Source organism: Rhinopithecus roxellana, chromosome 19 (genome assembly GCF_007565055.1).
Source record: "Rhinopithecus roxellana isolate Shanxi Qingling chromosome 19, ASM756505v1, whole genome shotgun sequence".
NCBI lineage: Eukaryota > Metazoa > Chordata > Mammalia > Primates > Cercopithecidae > Rhinopithecus > Rhinopithecus roxellana.
Window position 1 is genome coordinate 11,256,298 of NC_044567.1, and position 15,368 is coordinate 11,271,665.

A 15,368-nucleotide genomic window follows, 5' to 3' on the forward strand; every position below is an offset into this window, starting at 1 on the left:
ACCGTTTTCTTCATTGAGCAGTTCGGCATCACTGTTTTCGTGGTACCCTAGAGGAGACATTTTGGAGTGTATTGAAGCCAGTGTTGAAAAAGGAAATATACTCAGATTTAAACCGGAAAGAATCTTTCTGAGAAACTTCTTTGTGATGGGTGAATTCATCTCACAGAGTTACACCTTTCTTTTCATTGAGCAGTTTGTTAACAATGTTTTTGTGGAATCTGCAAAGGGATATTCGGGAGCGCATAGAGTCCAACAGAGGAAAAGGAAATATCTTCAGGTACAAACTTGAGAGAAGCTTTCTGAGAAACTCCTTTGTGAAGTGTGCATTCATCTCACAGAGTTAAACGTTTCTGTTGAGGGAGCACTTTGTCCTCACTATTTTGTGGTATCTCAGAAGGGATACTCTGGAGTGCATTGAAGCCTATGGTGGAAAAGGAAATATCCTCATATAAAAACTAGAAAGAAGCCTTCTGAGAAACTGCTTTGTGATTTGTTTATTCATCTCGAAGAATTACACGATTCTTTCTATGGAGCAGTTTGGTAGCACTGTCTTTGGGGAATCTGAGGAGGGATATTTTCGATCACATTGAAGCCTAGTGACAAAGGAAATATCCTCAGATAAAAACTAGAAACAAGCTTTCTGAGAAGCCTCTTTGTGATGTCTATATTCATCTCACAGAGTAACACCTTTCTTTTCGTGGAGCAGTTTGCTAACACTGTTTTCATGTTATCTGCAAAGGGCTATTTGTCAGTGCTTTGAGGCCTATCGTGAAAAAGGAAATATCCTCAGATGAAAACTAGAGAGAAACTTTCTGAGAAACTGCTTTGAGATGTGTGAATTCATGTCACAGAGTTACACTGTTATTTTCATTGAGCAGTTTGATAACACTGTTTTCTTGGACTATGCAATAGGATATTTGGGAGCGCATTGAAGTCTATTGTGACAAAGGAAGTATCCTCAGATCAAAACCAAAAAGAAGCTTTCTGTGAAACTGCTTTGTGATGTGTCAATTCACCTCACAGAGTCACATCATTCCTTTCATTGAGAAGTTTGCTAACAGTTCTTTCCTGGAACCTGCAATGGGTTATTCTGGAACTCATTGAGGAATATGGTGAAAAAGGAAATATCCTCAGATAAAAGCTGAAAAGAAGCTTTCTGAGATACTGCTTTGTGATGTGTCAATTCATCTCACAGAGTTACACTATATTTTTCATGGAACAGTATTTTAGCACTGTTTTTCGGGAGGCTGAGAAGGGATATTTTGAATCACATTGAAGCCTAAGGTGACAAAGGAAATATCCTCAGACAAAAACTAGACAGAAGCTTTCTGAGAAACTGCTTTGTGGTGTGTGTATTCATCTCACAGGGTAACAACATTCTTTTCATGGAGCAGTTTGCTAACACTGTTTTCGTGTAACGTACAAAGGGATATTTGGGAGCAAGTTGAGGCATATGGTTAAAAAGGAAGTATCCTCAGATAAAAACTGGAAAGAAGCTTCCTGAGAAAGTTCTTTGTGATGTGTGAATTCATCTCACAGACCTACACCATTCTTTTCATGGAGCCGTTTGCTCACACTGTTTTCTTGGAATCTGTCAAGGGATATTTGGGAGCACATTGAGACCTATGGTGAAAGAGAAAATATCCTCAGATAAAAATAAAAAGGAAGCTTCCTGTGAAACTGCTTTATGATGTGTGAATTCATGTCATACAGTTGCCCCATTCTTTTCATTGAGAAGTTTTCTAACACTTTTTTTGTGAAATCTGAAAGGGATAGTCCAGAGAGCAGTGACGAATATGAATATAAAGAAAATAACCAGAGATAAAATCTAGAAAGAAGTGGTCTGAGAAACAGCTTTGTGATGTGTGAATTCATACCACCGAGTTACACCAATCTTTTCATGGAACAATTTGGTTGCACTGTTTTCGGGGAATCTGAGTAGGGATATTGGGGATCACATTGAAGCCTAGTGTGAAAATGGAAATATAATCAGATAAAAACTATCAAGAAAATTTCTGAGAAACTTCTTTGTGATGTGTGTATTCATCTAACAAAGTAACATCTTTCTTTTCATGGTGCTGTTGGCTAACACTGTTTTCATGGAATCTACAAAGTAATATTTGGGAGCGAGTTGAGACGATGGTGAAAAAGGAAATATCCTCAGATAAAAAATATCAGGAAGCTTTCTGAGAAACTGCTTTGTGATGTGTGAATTCATCTCACAGAGTTACACCATTCTTTCCATTGAGCAGTTTGATAACACTGTTTTCTCGAAATCTGCAATAGAATATTTGGAAGCACATTGAAGTCTAGGGTGACAAATTAAATATCCACAGTTAAAATCAAAAAGAAGCTTTCTGAGAAATTGTTTCCTGATGTGTGAATTCACCTGACAGTGTTACACTATTCTTTTCATCCAGGAGTTTGTTAACACTGTTTTCTTTGAATCTGCAACGGGATATTTTGGAGCGCATTGAAGCCTATGGTGGCAAAGGAAATATCCTCAGACAAAAACTAAAAAGAAACATTCTGAGAACCTGCTTTGTAGTTTGTGAATTCATCTCACAGAGTTACACGATTCTCTTCATGGAGCAGTTTGGTAGCGCTGTTTTTGGGAATCTGAGAAGGGATATTTTGGATCACATTGAAGCCTATGGTGACAAAAGAAATAAACAGTTAAAAATTGGAAAGAAGCTTTCTGAGAAACCGCTTTGTTACGTGTGAATTCGCCTCACAGAGTTACATCTTTTTTTTTCATGGAGAAGTGTGCTAACAGTGTGCTCTTGGAATCTGCAAAGGCAATTTTGGGAATGCTTTGAGGACTGTGGTGATAAAGGTAATATCCTCAAATAAAAACTAGATAGAAGCATTCTGAGAAACTGCTTTGTGATTTTTGAATTCATCTCACAGAGTTACACTGCTCTTTTCATTGAGCAGTTTGCTAACACTGTTTTCTTGGAATCTGCAATGGTATATTTTGGAGCACGTTGAATCTTTTGGTGACAAAGAAAATGTTCTTATATAAAAACAAGAAAGAAGCTTTCTCAGAAACCGCTTTGTGATGTGCTAATTCATCTATCAGAGATACATGATTCTTACTATGGATCAGTTTGGTAGCAATGTTTTTGAGGAATCTGAGAAGGGATAGTTGGATCACATTGAAGTCTATAGTTACAAAGGAAATATAGTCATATAAAAGCTGGAAAAATGCTTTCTGAGAAACCACTTTGTGATGGGTTAATTGATCTCACTGAGTCACACCTTTGTTTTCATGAAGCAGATTAACACTGTTTGTTTTTGGAATCTGCACAGGGATACGAGGGAGTGCATTGAGGCCTGTAGTGAAAAAGGAAATATCCTGAGATTAAAACTAGAAAGAAGCATTCTGAGAAACTTCTTTGTGAATTGTGAATTCATCTCACAGAGATACAACATGCTTTTCATTGAGCAGTTTGATAACACCATTTTTGTGGAATCTAAAATAGGATGTTTGGGAGTGCATTGAAGCCTATGGTGACAAAGAAAATATCCTCACATAAAAACAATAAAGAAACATTCTGAGAAACTTCTTTGTGTTGTGTGAATTCATTTCACAAAGATACACTGTTATTTTCATGGAGCAGTTTGGCAGAACTGTTTTTCGGGTATTCTGAGAAAGGATATTTTGGATCACATTGAATTCTTTTTCACAAGGCAATATCCTCAGATTAAAACTAGAAAGAAGCTTTCTCAGAAAGCTCCTTGTGATTTTTGAATTTATCTCACAATGTTATACCTTTCTTTTCATGGAGCAGATGGCTAACACTGTTTTCTTGGAATCTGCAAAGGGATGTTTCAGAGTGCATTTAGGCCTCTAGTGAAAAAGGAAATATAACCAGATAAGAACAAGAAAGACGCTTTCAGACAAAGTTCTTTGTGATGTGTTAATTCATCTCACACAGTTACACGATTCTTCTCATGGATCAGTTTTTATCACTGTTTTTGGGGAATCTGAGAATGGATATTTTGGATCACATTGAAGCCTATGGTGACTAAGGAAATATCCTCGGATAAATACTAGAAAGAAGTTTTCTGAGAAAGTTCTTTGTGATGCTGGAATTAATCACACAGTGTTACATCTTTCTTTTCATGGAGCTGTTTGCTAATACTGTTTTCATGGAATCTGCCAAATGATAGTTGGGAGTCCATTGAGGCCGATAGTGAAAAAGGAAATATCCTCACAGAAAAACTAGAAAGAAGCTTTCTGAGAAACTGTTTTGTGATGTGTTAATTCATCTCACAGAGGTACATGGTTCTTTTCATGGGGCAGTATGCAAAAACTGTTTTCTTGGAATCATAATTTGGAGTGCAATGAAGCTTATTGTGAGAAATGAAATATCCTCAGACAAAAAGTAGAAAAAAAGCTTTCTGAGAAACTGTTTTGTGATGTGTGAACTCACGTCAGAGAGTTACACTGTTCTTTTCATTGAACAGTTTGCTAACAGTGATTTCTTGAAATCTGTAATGGGATTTTTCAGAGTACATTGAAGCTTATGGTGTCAAAGGTAATACTCTCAAATGAAACTAGAAAGAAACTTTCTGAGAAACCACTTTGTGGCGGAGCAAGATGGCCGAATAGGAACAACTCCAGTCTCCAACTCCCAGCGCGAGCGACACAGAAGACCAGTGATTTCTGCATTTTCAACTGAGGTACTGGGGTCATCTCACTAGGGAGTGCCGGACAATTGGTGCTGGTCAGCTGCTGCAGCCTGACCAGCGAGAGCTGAAGCAGGGTGAGGCATCGCCTCACCTGGAAGCGCAAGGGGGAAGGGGATCCGTTTTCCTAGCCAGGGGAACTGAGACAAACAACACCTGGAAAATCGGGTAACTCCCACGCCAATACTGCGCTGTAAGCATACAGGCACACCAGGAGAATATATCCCACACCTGGCCGGGAGGGTCCCACGCCCACGGAGCCTCCCTCACTGCTAACACAGCAGTCTGCCGCGATCTATCCGCAAGGCAGCAGCGAGGCTGGGGGAGGGGCGCCTGCAATTGCTGAGGCTTAAGTAGGTAAACAAACCGCTGGGAAGCTCGAAATGGGAGGAGCTCACAGCAGCTCAAGGAAGCCTACCTGTCTCTGTAGTCTCCACCTCTGGGGACAGCGCACAGCTGAAGACCAACAGGGGTAGTAGCGGGAGCCGGTGCAGACGCGAACGACTCTGTCTGACAGCTTTGGGGAGAGCCGTGGATCTCCCAACGCAGAGGTTGTGATCTGAGAACGGACAGACTGCCTGCTCAGGTGGGTCCCTGACCCCTGAGTAGCCTAGCTGGGAGACATCCCCCACTAGGGGCAGTCTGACACCCCACACCTCACAGGGTGGAGTACACCCCTGAGAGGAAACTTCCAAAGGAAGAATCAGACAGGTACACTCGCTGTTCAGCAATATTCTATCTTCGGCAACCTCTGCTGCTGATACCCAGGCAAACAGGGTCTGGAGTGGACATCAAGCAATCTCCAACAGACCAACAGACAGTCCTTCTGACTATCAGAAGGAAAACTATCAAACAGGAAGGACACTTATACCAAAACCCCATCAGTACGTCACCATCATCAAAGACCAGAGACAGATAAAACCACAACGATGGGGAAGAAGCAGGGCAGGAAAGCTGGAAATTCAAAAAATAAGAGCGCATCTCCCCGTGCAAAAGAGTGCAGCCCATCGCCAGCAACGGATCAAAGCTGGTCAGAGAACGACTTTGAAAAGATGAGAGAAGAAGGCTTCAGTCCACCAAACTTCTCAGAGCTAAAGGAGGAATTACGTACCCAGCGCAAAGAAACTAAAAATCTTGAAAAAAGAGTGGAAGAATTGACAGCTAGACTAATTAATGCAGAGAAGATCATAAACGAAATGACAGAGATGAAAACCATGACACGAGAAATACGTGACAAATGCACAAGCTTCAGTAACCGACTCGATCAACTGGAAAAAAGAGAAACAGCGATTGAGGATCAAGTGAATGAAATGAAGCGAGAAGAGAAACCAAAAGAAAAAAGAAGAAAAAGAAATGAACAAAGCCTGCAAGAAGTATGGGATTATGTAAAAAGACCAAATCTACGTCTGATTGGGGTGCCTGAAAGTGAGGGGGAAAATGGAACCAAGGTGGAAAACAGTCTTCAGGATATCATCCAGGAGAACTTCCCCAACCTAGTAGGGCAGGCCAACATTCAAATTCAGGAAATACAGAGAAGGCTACAAAGATACTCCTCCACAAGAGCAACTCCAAGACACATCATTGCCAGATTCACCAAAGTTGAAATGAAGGAAAAAATCTTAAGGGCAGCCAGAGAGAAAGGTCGGGTTACCCACAAAGGGAAGCCCATCAGACTAACAGCAGATCTCTCGGCAGAAACTCTACAAGCCAGAAGAGAGTGGGGGCCAATATTCAACGTTCTTTAAGAAAAGAATTTTAAACCCAGAATTTCATATCCAGCCAAACTAAGTTTCATCAGTGAAGGAGAAATAAAATCCTTTACAGATAAGCAAATGCTTAGAGATTTTGTCACCACCAGGCCTGCCTTACAAGAGACCCTGAAGGAAGCCCTAAACATGGAAAGGAACAACCGGCACCAGCCATTGCAAAAACATGCCAAAATGTAAAGACCATCGAGGCTAGGAAGAAACTGCATCAACTAACGAGCAAAATAACCAGTTAATATCATAATGACAGGATCAAGTTCACACATAACAATATTAACCTTAAATGTAAATGGACTAAATGCTCCAATTAAAAGACACAGACTGCCAAACTGGATAAAGAGTCATGACCCATCAGTCTGCTGTATTCAGGAGACCCATCTTTCATGCAGAGACATACATAGGCTCAAAATAAAGGGATGGAGGAAGATCTACCAAGCAAATGGAGAACAAAAAAAAAGCAGGGGTTGCAATCCTAGTCTCTGATAAAACAGACTTTAAACCATCAAAGATCAAAAGAGACAAATAAGGCCATTACATAATGGTAAAGGGATCAATTCAACAGGAGGAGCTAACTCTCCTAAATATATATGCACCCAATACAAGAGCACCCGGATTCATAAAGCAAGTCCTTAGAGACTTACAAAGAGACTTAGACTCCCATACAATAATAATGGGAGACTTCAACACTCCACTGTCACCATTAGACAGATCAACGAGACAGAAAGTTAACAAGGATATCCAGGAATTGAACTCAGCTCTGCACCAAGCGGACCTAATAGACATCTACAGAACTCTCCACCCCAAATCAACAGAATATACATTCTTCTCAGCACCACATCGCACTTATTACAAAATTGACCACATAATTGGAAAAAAGCACTCCTCAGCAAATGTAAAAGAACAGAAATTATAACAAACTCTCTCTCAGACCACAGTGCAATCAAACTAGAACTCAGGACTAAGAAACTCAATCAAAACTGCTCAACTACATGGAAACTGAACAACCTGCTCCTGAATGACTACTGGGTACATAACGAAATGAAAGCAGAAATAAAAATGTTCTTTGAAACCAATGAGAACAAAGATACAACATATTAGAATCTCTGGGACACATTTAAAGCAGTGTGTAGAGGGAAATCTATAGCACTAAATGCCCACAAGAGAAAGCAGGAAAGATCTAAAATTGACACTCTAACATCACAATTAAAAGAACTAGAGAGGCAAGAGCAAACACATTCAAAAGCTAGCAGAAGGCAAGAAATAACTAAGATCAGAGCGAACTGAAGGAGATAGAGACACAAAAAACCCTCCAAAAAATCAATGAATCCAGGAGTTGGTTTTTTGAAAAGATCAACAAAATTGACAGACCGCTAGCAAGACTAATAAAGAAGAAAAGAGAGAGGAATCAAATAGACGCAATAAAAAATGATAAAGGGGATATCACCACCGACCCCACAGAAATACAAACTACCATCAGAGAATACTATATACACCTCTATGCAAATCAACTAGAAAATCTAGAAGAAATGGATAATTTCCTGGACACTTACACTCTCCCAAGACTAAACCAGGAAGAAGTTGAATCCCTGAATAGACCAATAGCAGGCTCTGAAATTGAGGCAACAGTTAATAGCTACCCACCAAAAAAAGTCCAGGACCAGATGGATTCACAGCTGAATTCTACCAGAGGTACAAGGAGGAGCTGGTACCATTCCTTCTGAAACTATTCCAATCAATAGAAAAAGAGGGAATCCTCCCTAACTCATTTTATGAGGCCAACATCATCCTGATACCAAAGCCTGGCAGAGACACAACAAAAAAAGAGAATTTTAGACCAATATCCCTGATGAACATCGATGCAAAAATTCTCAATAAAATAGTGGCAAACCGGATTCAGCAGCACATCATAAAGCTTATCCACCATGATCAAGTGGGCTTCATCCCTGTGATGCAAGGCTGGTTCAACATTCGCAAATCAATAAACGTAATCCAGCATATAAACAGAACCAAAGCCAAGAACCACATGATTATCTCAATAGATGCAGAAAAGGCTTTTGACAAAATTCAACAGCCCTTCATGCTAAAAACACTCAATAAATTCGGTATTGATGGAACGTACCTCAAAATAATAAGAGCTATTTATGACAAACCCACAGCTAATATCATTCTGAATGGGCAAAAACTGGAAAAATTCCCTTTGAAAACTGGCACAAGACAGGGATGACCTCTCTCACCACTCCTATTCAACATAGTGTTGGAAGTTCTGGCTAGGGCAATCAGGCAAGAGAAAGAAATCAAGGGTATCCAGTTAGGAAAAGAAGAAGTCAAATTGTCCCTGTTTGCAGATGACATGATTGTATAATTAGAAAACCCCATTGTCTCAGCCCAAAATCTCCTTAAGCTGATAAGCAACTTCAGCAAAGTCTCAGGATACAAAATTAATGTGCAAAAATCACAAGCATTCTTATATACCAGTAACAGACAAGCAGAGAGCCAAATCAGGAATGAACTTCCATTCAAAATTGCTTCAAAGAGAATAAAATACCTAGGAATCCAGCTTACAAGGGATGTAAAGGACCTCTTCAAGGAGAACTACAAACCACTGCTCAGTGAAATCAAAGAGGACACAAACAAGTGGAAGAACATACCATGCTCATGGATAGGAAGAATCAATATCGTGAAAATGGCCATACTGCCCAAGGTTATTTATAGATTCAATGCCATCCCCATCAAGCTACCAATGAGTTTCTTCACAGACTTGGAAAAAACTGCTTTAAAGTTCATATGGAACCAAAAAAGAGCCCGCATTGCCAAGGCAATCCTAAGTCCAAAGGACAACGCTGGAGGCGTCACGCTACCTGACTTTAAACTATACTACAAGGTTACAGTAACCAAAACAGCATGCTACTGGTACCAAAGCAGAGATATAGACCAAAGGAACAGAACAGAGTCCTCAGAAATAATACCACCCATCTACAGCCATCTGATCTTTGACAAACCTGAGAGAAACAAGAAATGGGGAAAGGATTCCCTATTTAATAAATGGTGCTGGGAAAATTGGCTAGCCATAACTAGAAAGCTGAACCTGGATCCTTTCCTTACCCCCTACACAAAGATTAATTCAAGATGGATTAGAGACTTAAATGTTAGACCTAATACCATAAAAACCCTAGAAGAAAATCTGGGTAGTACCATTCAGGACATAGGCATGGGCAAGGACTTCATGTCTAAAACACCAAAAGCAACGGCAGCAAAAGCCAAAATTGACAAATGGGATCTAATTAAACTAAAGAGCTTTTGCACAGCAAAAGAAACTACCATCAGAGTGAACAGGCAACCTACAGAATGGGAACAAATTTTTGCAACCTACTTATCTGACAAAGGGCTAATATCCAGAATCTACAAAGAACTCAAACAAATTTACAAGAAAAAAACAAACAACCCCATCAAAAGGTGGGGAAAGGATATGAACAGACATTTCTCAAAAGAAGACATTCATACAGCCAACAGACACATGAAAAAATGCTCATCATCACTCGCCATCAGAGAAATGCAAATCAAAACCACAATGAGATACCATCTCACACCAGTTAGAATGGCAATCATTAAGAAGTCAGGAAACAACAGGTGCTGGAGAGGATGTGGAGAAATAGGAACACTTTTACACTGTTGGTGGGATTGTAAACTAGTTCAACCATTATGGAAAACAGTATGGCAATTCCTCAAGGATCTAGAACTAGATATACCATATGACCCAGCCATCCCACTACTGGGTATATACCCAAAGGATTATAAATTATTCTACTACAAAGACACATGCACCCGTATGTTTATTGCGGCACTATTCACAATAGCAAAGACTTGGAATCAACCCAAATGTCCATCTGTGATAGACTGGATTAAGAAAATGTGGCACATATACACCATGGAATACTATGCAGCCATAAAAAAGGATGAGTTTGCGTCCTTTGTAGGGACATGGATGCAGCTGGAAACCATCATTCTTAGCAAACTATCACAAGAAGAGAAAACCAAACACCGCATGTTCTCACTCATAGGTGGGAACTGAACAATGAGATCACTTGGACTCGGGAAGGGGAACATCACACACTGGGGCCTATCATGGGGAGGGGGGAGGAGGGAGGGATTGCATTGGGGAGTTATACATGATATAAATGATGAATTGATGGGTGCTGACGAGTTGATGGGTGCAGCACACCAACCGGGCATAAGTATACATATGTAACAAACCTGCACGTTATGCACATGTACCCTAGAACTTAAAGTATTAAAAAAAAAAAAAGAAACCACTTTGTGATGCATTAATTCATCTCACAGAATTACATGATTCTTTTCATGGATAAGTTTGGTATCACTGTTTTTGGGGAATCTGAGAAGAGATATTTGGGATCGCTTTGAAGCCTATGGTGACAAAGGAGACATCCTCAGATAAAAAGTAGAAAGAAGCAATCTGAGAAAGTTCTTTGAGATGAGTGAATTCATCTCACAGAGTTACATTTTTCCTTTCATGGGGCAGTGTGCTAACACAGTTTTCATGGAATCTGCAAAGGGATATATGGGAGGGCATGGAGGTGCATAGTGAAAAAGGAAATATCCTCATAGAAAAACCAAAAAGACATTTTCTGAGAAACTGCTTTGCAATGTTTGAATTCATCTAACAGAGTTACACTGTTCTTTTCATTGAGCATTTTGACAACACTCTTTTCATGGAAACTGCATTAAGATATTTGGGAGTGCATTGAAGCCAATGGAGACGAAGGAAATATGCTCATAGAAAAACTTAAAACAGTCTTTCTGAGAAACTGCTTTGTGATGTGCGAATTCAATTCACAGAGTTACACTGTTTTTTTCATTGAGAAGTTTGTTAACACTGTTTTCTTGGAATCTGCAATGGGATATTTCTGAGTGCATTGTAACTTATTGTGAAAAAGAAGTATCCTGAGACAAAAACTAGAAAGATAATTTCTGAGAAACTGCTTTGTGATTTGTGAACTCATCTCACAGAGTTACATGGTTCATTTCATGGATCAGTTTGATAGCACTGTTTTTCGGGAATCTGAGAAGGGATAATTTGGATCGTCTTGAAGTGTATGGTGACAAAGGAAATATCCTCAGATAAAAACAAGAAAGACGCTTTCTGAGAAAATTCTTGTGATGTGTGAATTCATCTCACAGAGTTGCATGATTGTTCTCATGGAGTAGATTGGTAGCACTTTTTTTAGGGAATCTGAGAAGGGATATGTTGGATTGCATTGATGCCTTTGGTGACAAAGGAAATATCCTCAGATAAAAACTACAATGAAGCTTTCTGAGAAAGTTCTTTTTGATGACTGAATTTGTCTCACAAAGTTATGTCTTTCTTTTCTTGGAGCAGTCTGGTAACACTCTTTTCATGGAATCTGCAAGGGGATATTTTGGATCGCATTGAAGCCTATGGTGACTTATCTGAGGAAAAGTCCTCAGACAAAATCTAGAAAGAAGTTTTCACAGAGACCACTTTGTAGGGTGTTAATTCATTTCACAGAGTTATACGTTACTTTTCATGGATCAGTTCGGTAGAACTGTTTTTAAGGAATCTGAGAAAGGATATTTTGGATTGCATTGAAACCTATGGTGACAAAGGAAATATCCTCAGATAACAACTAGAATGAAGCATTTTGAGAAAGTTCTTTGTAATGTGTGAATTCATCTCACAGAGATACACCATTCGTTTAATGGAGAAGTTTGATAGCTCTGGTTTTGTGGATTCTGCAATAGGATATTTGGGAGCGATTGAACCTAGGTTGACAAAGAAAATATCCTCGGATATAAACCTAAAAGATGTTTTCTGAGAAGTTGCTTTGTGATGTGTTAATTCATCTCAAGGAGTTACATGGTTCTTTTCAATGATCAATTTGGTATCACTGTTTTTGGGAATATGAGAAGGGATATTTTGAATTGCATTGAAGACTATGGTGACTAAGGAAATATCCTCAAATAAAAATCCTCAAAAAAAATTAAAAACAATAAAGAAGCTTTCTGAGAGAGTTCTTTGTAACGTGTGAATTCATCTCACACAGGTACATATTTCTATTCATGGAGCAGTTTGCTAATACTGTTTTCATGGAATCTACAAAGGGATATTTGGGATGCATTGAGGCCTAGAGTGAGAAAGGAAATATCCTCAGATAAAAATTAGAAGCTTCCTGAGAAACTGCTTGTGATATGTGAATTCACGTCACAGAGTTACACCATTCTTTTCATTGAGCGGTTTGATAACACTGTTTTTATGGAATCTGGAATAGGAAATTTCGGAGCACATTGAAGCCTATGGTGACAAAGGAAATATCCTCAGATAAAAACCAAAAAGAAGCTTTCTGAGAAACTGCTTTGTGATGTGTCAATTCATCACACAGTGTTACACTCTCCTTTTCATTGAGTAGTTTGCTTACACTGTTTACTTGGAATCTGCAATGGGATATTTCAGAGCGCATTGAAACTTATTGTGGAAAAGTAAATAACCTCAGTCAAAAACGAGAAAAAACATTCTGAGAAACTGCTTTGTGATTTTTGAATTTGTCTCAGAGCATTACACAATTCATTTCATGGATCAGTTTGATAGCACTGTTTTCGTAGAATTTTCAAAGGTATATCTGGGAGCGCATTGAGGCCCATGGAGAAAAAGGAAATATTCTCAGATAAACACTACAAAGAAGCGTTCTGAGAAATTGCTTTGTTTTGGTGAATTCTTGTCACAGAATTACACCATTCTTTTCTTTGAGACGTTTGATAACACTGTTTTCATGGAGTCTGCAATAGGATATTTGGGACTGCAATGAAGACTATGGTGACAGAGGAAATATCCTCATAGAAAAACAAAAAAAGAAGTTTTCTGAGAAACTGCTTTGTGATGTGTGAATTCAACTCACAGAGTTACACTGTTTTTTTCATTGAGCAGTTTGCTAACACTGTTTTCTGGGAATCTACAATGGGATATTTAGGAGCGCATTGAAGCTTATTGTTAGAAAGCAAATATCCTCAGACAAAAACTAGAAAGAAACATTCTGAGAAACTGCTTTGTGATTTGTGAATTCGTTGCACAGAGTTACACGATTCTTTTCATGGATCAGTTTGATAGCACTGTTTTTGTGGAATCTGAGAAGGGATATTATGGTTTGCATTGAAGCCTATGGTGACAAAGGAAATATCTTCAGATAAAAATTAGACACAAGCTTTCTGAGAATGTTCCTTATGATGTGTGAATTCATGTCAGAGAGTTACACCTGTCTTTTTATGGAGCAGTTTGCCTACACTGTTTTTGTGGAGTCTGTAAAGGGATATTTGGGAGTGCATTAAGGCCTACAAAGAAAAAAGGAAATACCCTCACAGAAAAACTAGAAAGAAGCGTTCTGAATATCAGTTTTGTGTTGTTTGAATCAACGCACAGAGCTACACTGTTCTTTTCATGGAGCAGTTTGCTAACCATGACTTCTTGGAATCTGCAATGGGATATTTTGGAGCACATTAAAGCTTAAGGTGACAAAGTAAATATTCTCATATAAAACTAGAAAAAAGCTTTCTGATAAATTGCTTAGTGATATGTTAATTCATCTCACAGTGTTACATGATTGTTTTCATGTACCAGTTTGGTAGTGCTGTTATTGGGGAATCTGTGAAGGGATATTTTGGATTGCATTGGAAGCCGATGGTGATGAAGGACATATCCTCAGAAAAAAACTAGAAAGAAGTTATCTGAGAAAGCTCTTTGTTATGTGTGAATTCATTTTACAGAATCACACCTTTCTTTTTATGGGGCAGTTTGCTATCACACTTTTCATGGAATCTGCAAAGGGATACCTGGGAGCGCATTGAGGCCTATGGTGAAAAAGGAAATATCATCATATCATCAGATAAAAACTAGAAAGAAGCTTTCTGAGACACTGCTTTATGATGGGCGAATTCATCCCACAGAGGTACATCATGCTTTTCTTTGAGCCATTTGATAACACTACGGAGTCTGCAATAGAATATTTGGGAGTGCACTGAAGCCTATGGTGACAAAGGAAATATCCTCAGACAAAAACTAGAAAGAAGCTTTATGAGAAACTGCTTGGGGATATGTGAATACATCTCACAGAGTTACACTGTTGTTTTCATTGAGCAGTCTGCTAAAACTGTTTTCTTGGAATCTCCAATGGGATATTTTGCAGTGTATTGAACCTTATGTTGACATAGGAAATATCCTCAGACAAAAATTAGACAGAAGCTTTCTGAGGAACTACTTTGTGATTTCTGAATTCATCTCTCAGAGTTACACCTTTCTATTCATGTAGCAGTTTGGTAGCCCTGTTTTTGGGGAATCTGAGAAGGGATATTTTGGATCACATTGAAGCCTACGGCATCAAAGGAAATATACTCAAACTAAAATTAGAAAGAAGCTTTCAGAGAAACTTCTTTGTGAAGTGTGAATTCATCTCACAAAGTTACATCTTTGTATTCATGGAGAAGTTTGCTAACACTGTTTTCTAGGAATCTGCAATGGGATACAATGGAGCGCATTGAAGCTTAAGTTGACAGAGGAAATACATTCGTAAAAAAACTAGAAAGGAGCTTTCTGAGAAACTGCTCTGTGATGTGTTAATTCATCTCCCAGAGTTACATGATTATTTTTAAGGAGCAGTATGGCAGCACTGTTTTTGGCGAGTCTGAGAGAGGATATTTTGGATCTCATCAAAGCCGATGGTAACGAAGGAAATATCCTCAGATAAAAACAAGATAGAAGCTTTCTGAGAAAGTTCTTTTTGGTGTGTGAATTCATGTCACAGAGACACTACTTTCCTTTCATAAAGATGTTTGTGTACACTGTTTTCATGGAATCTGCAGAGATATTTGGACGTGCTTTGAGGC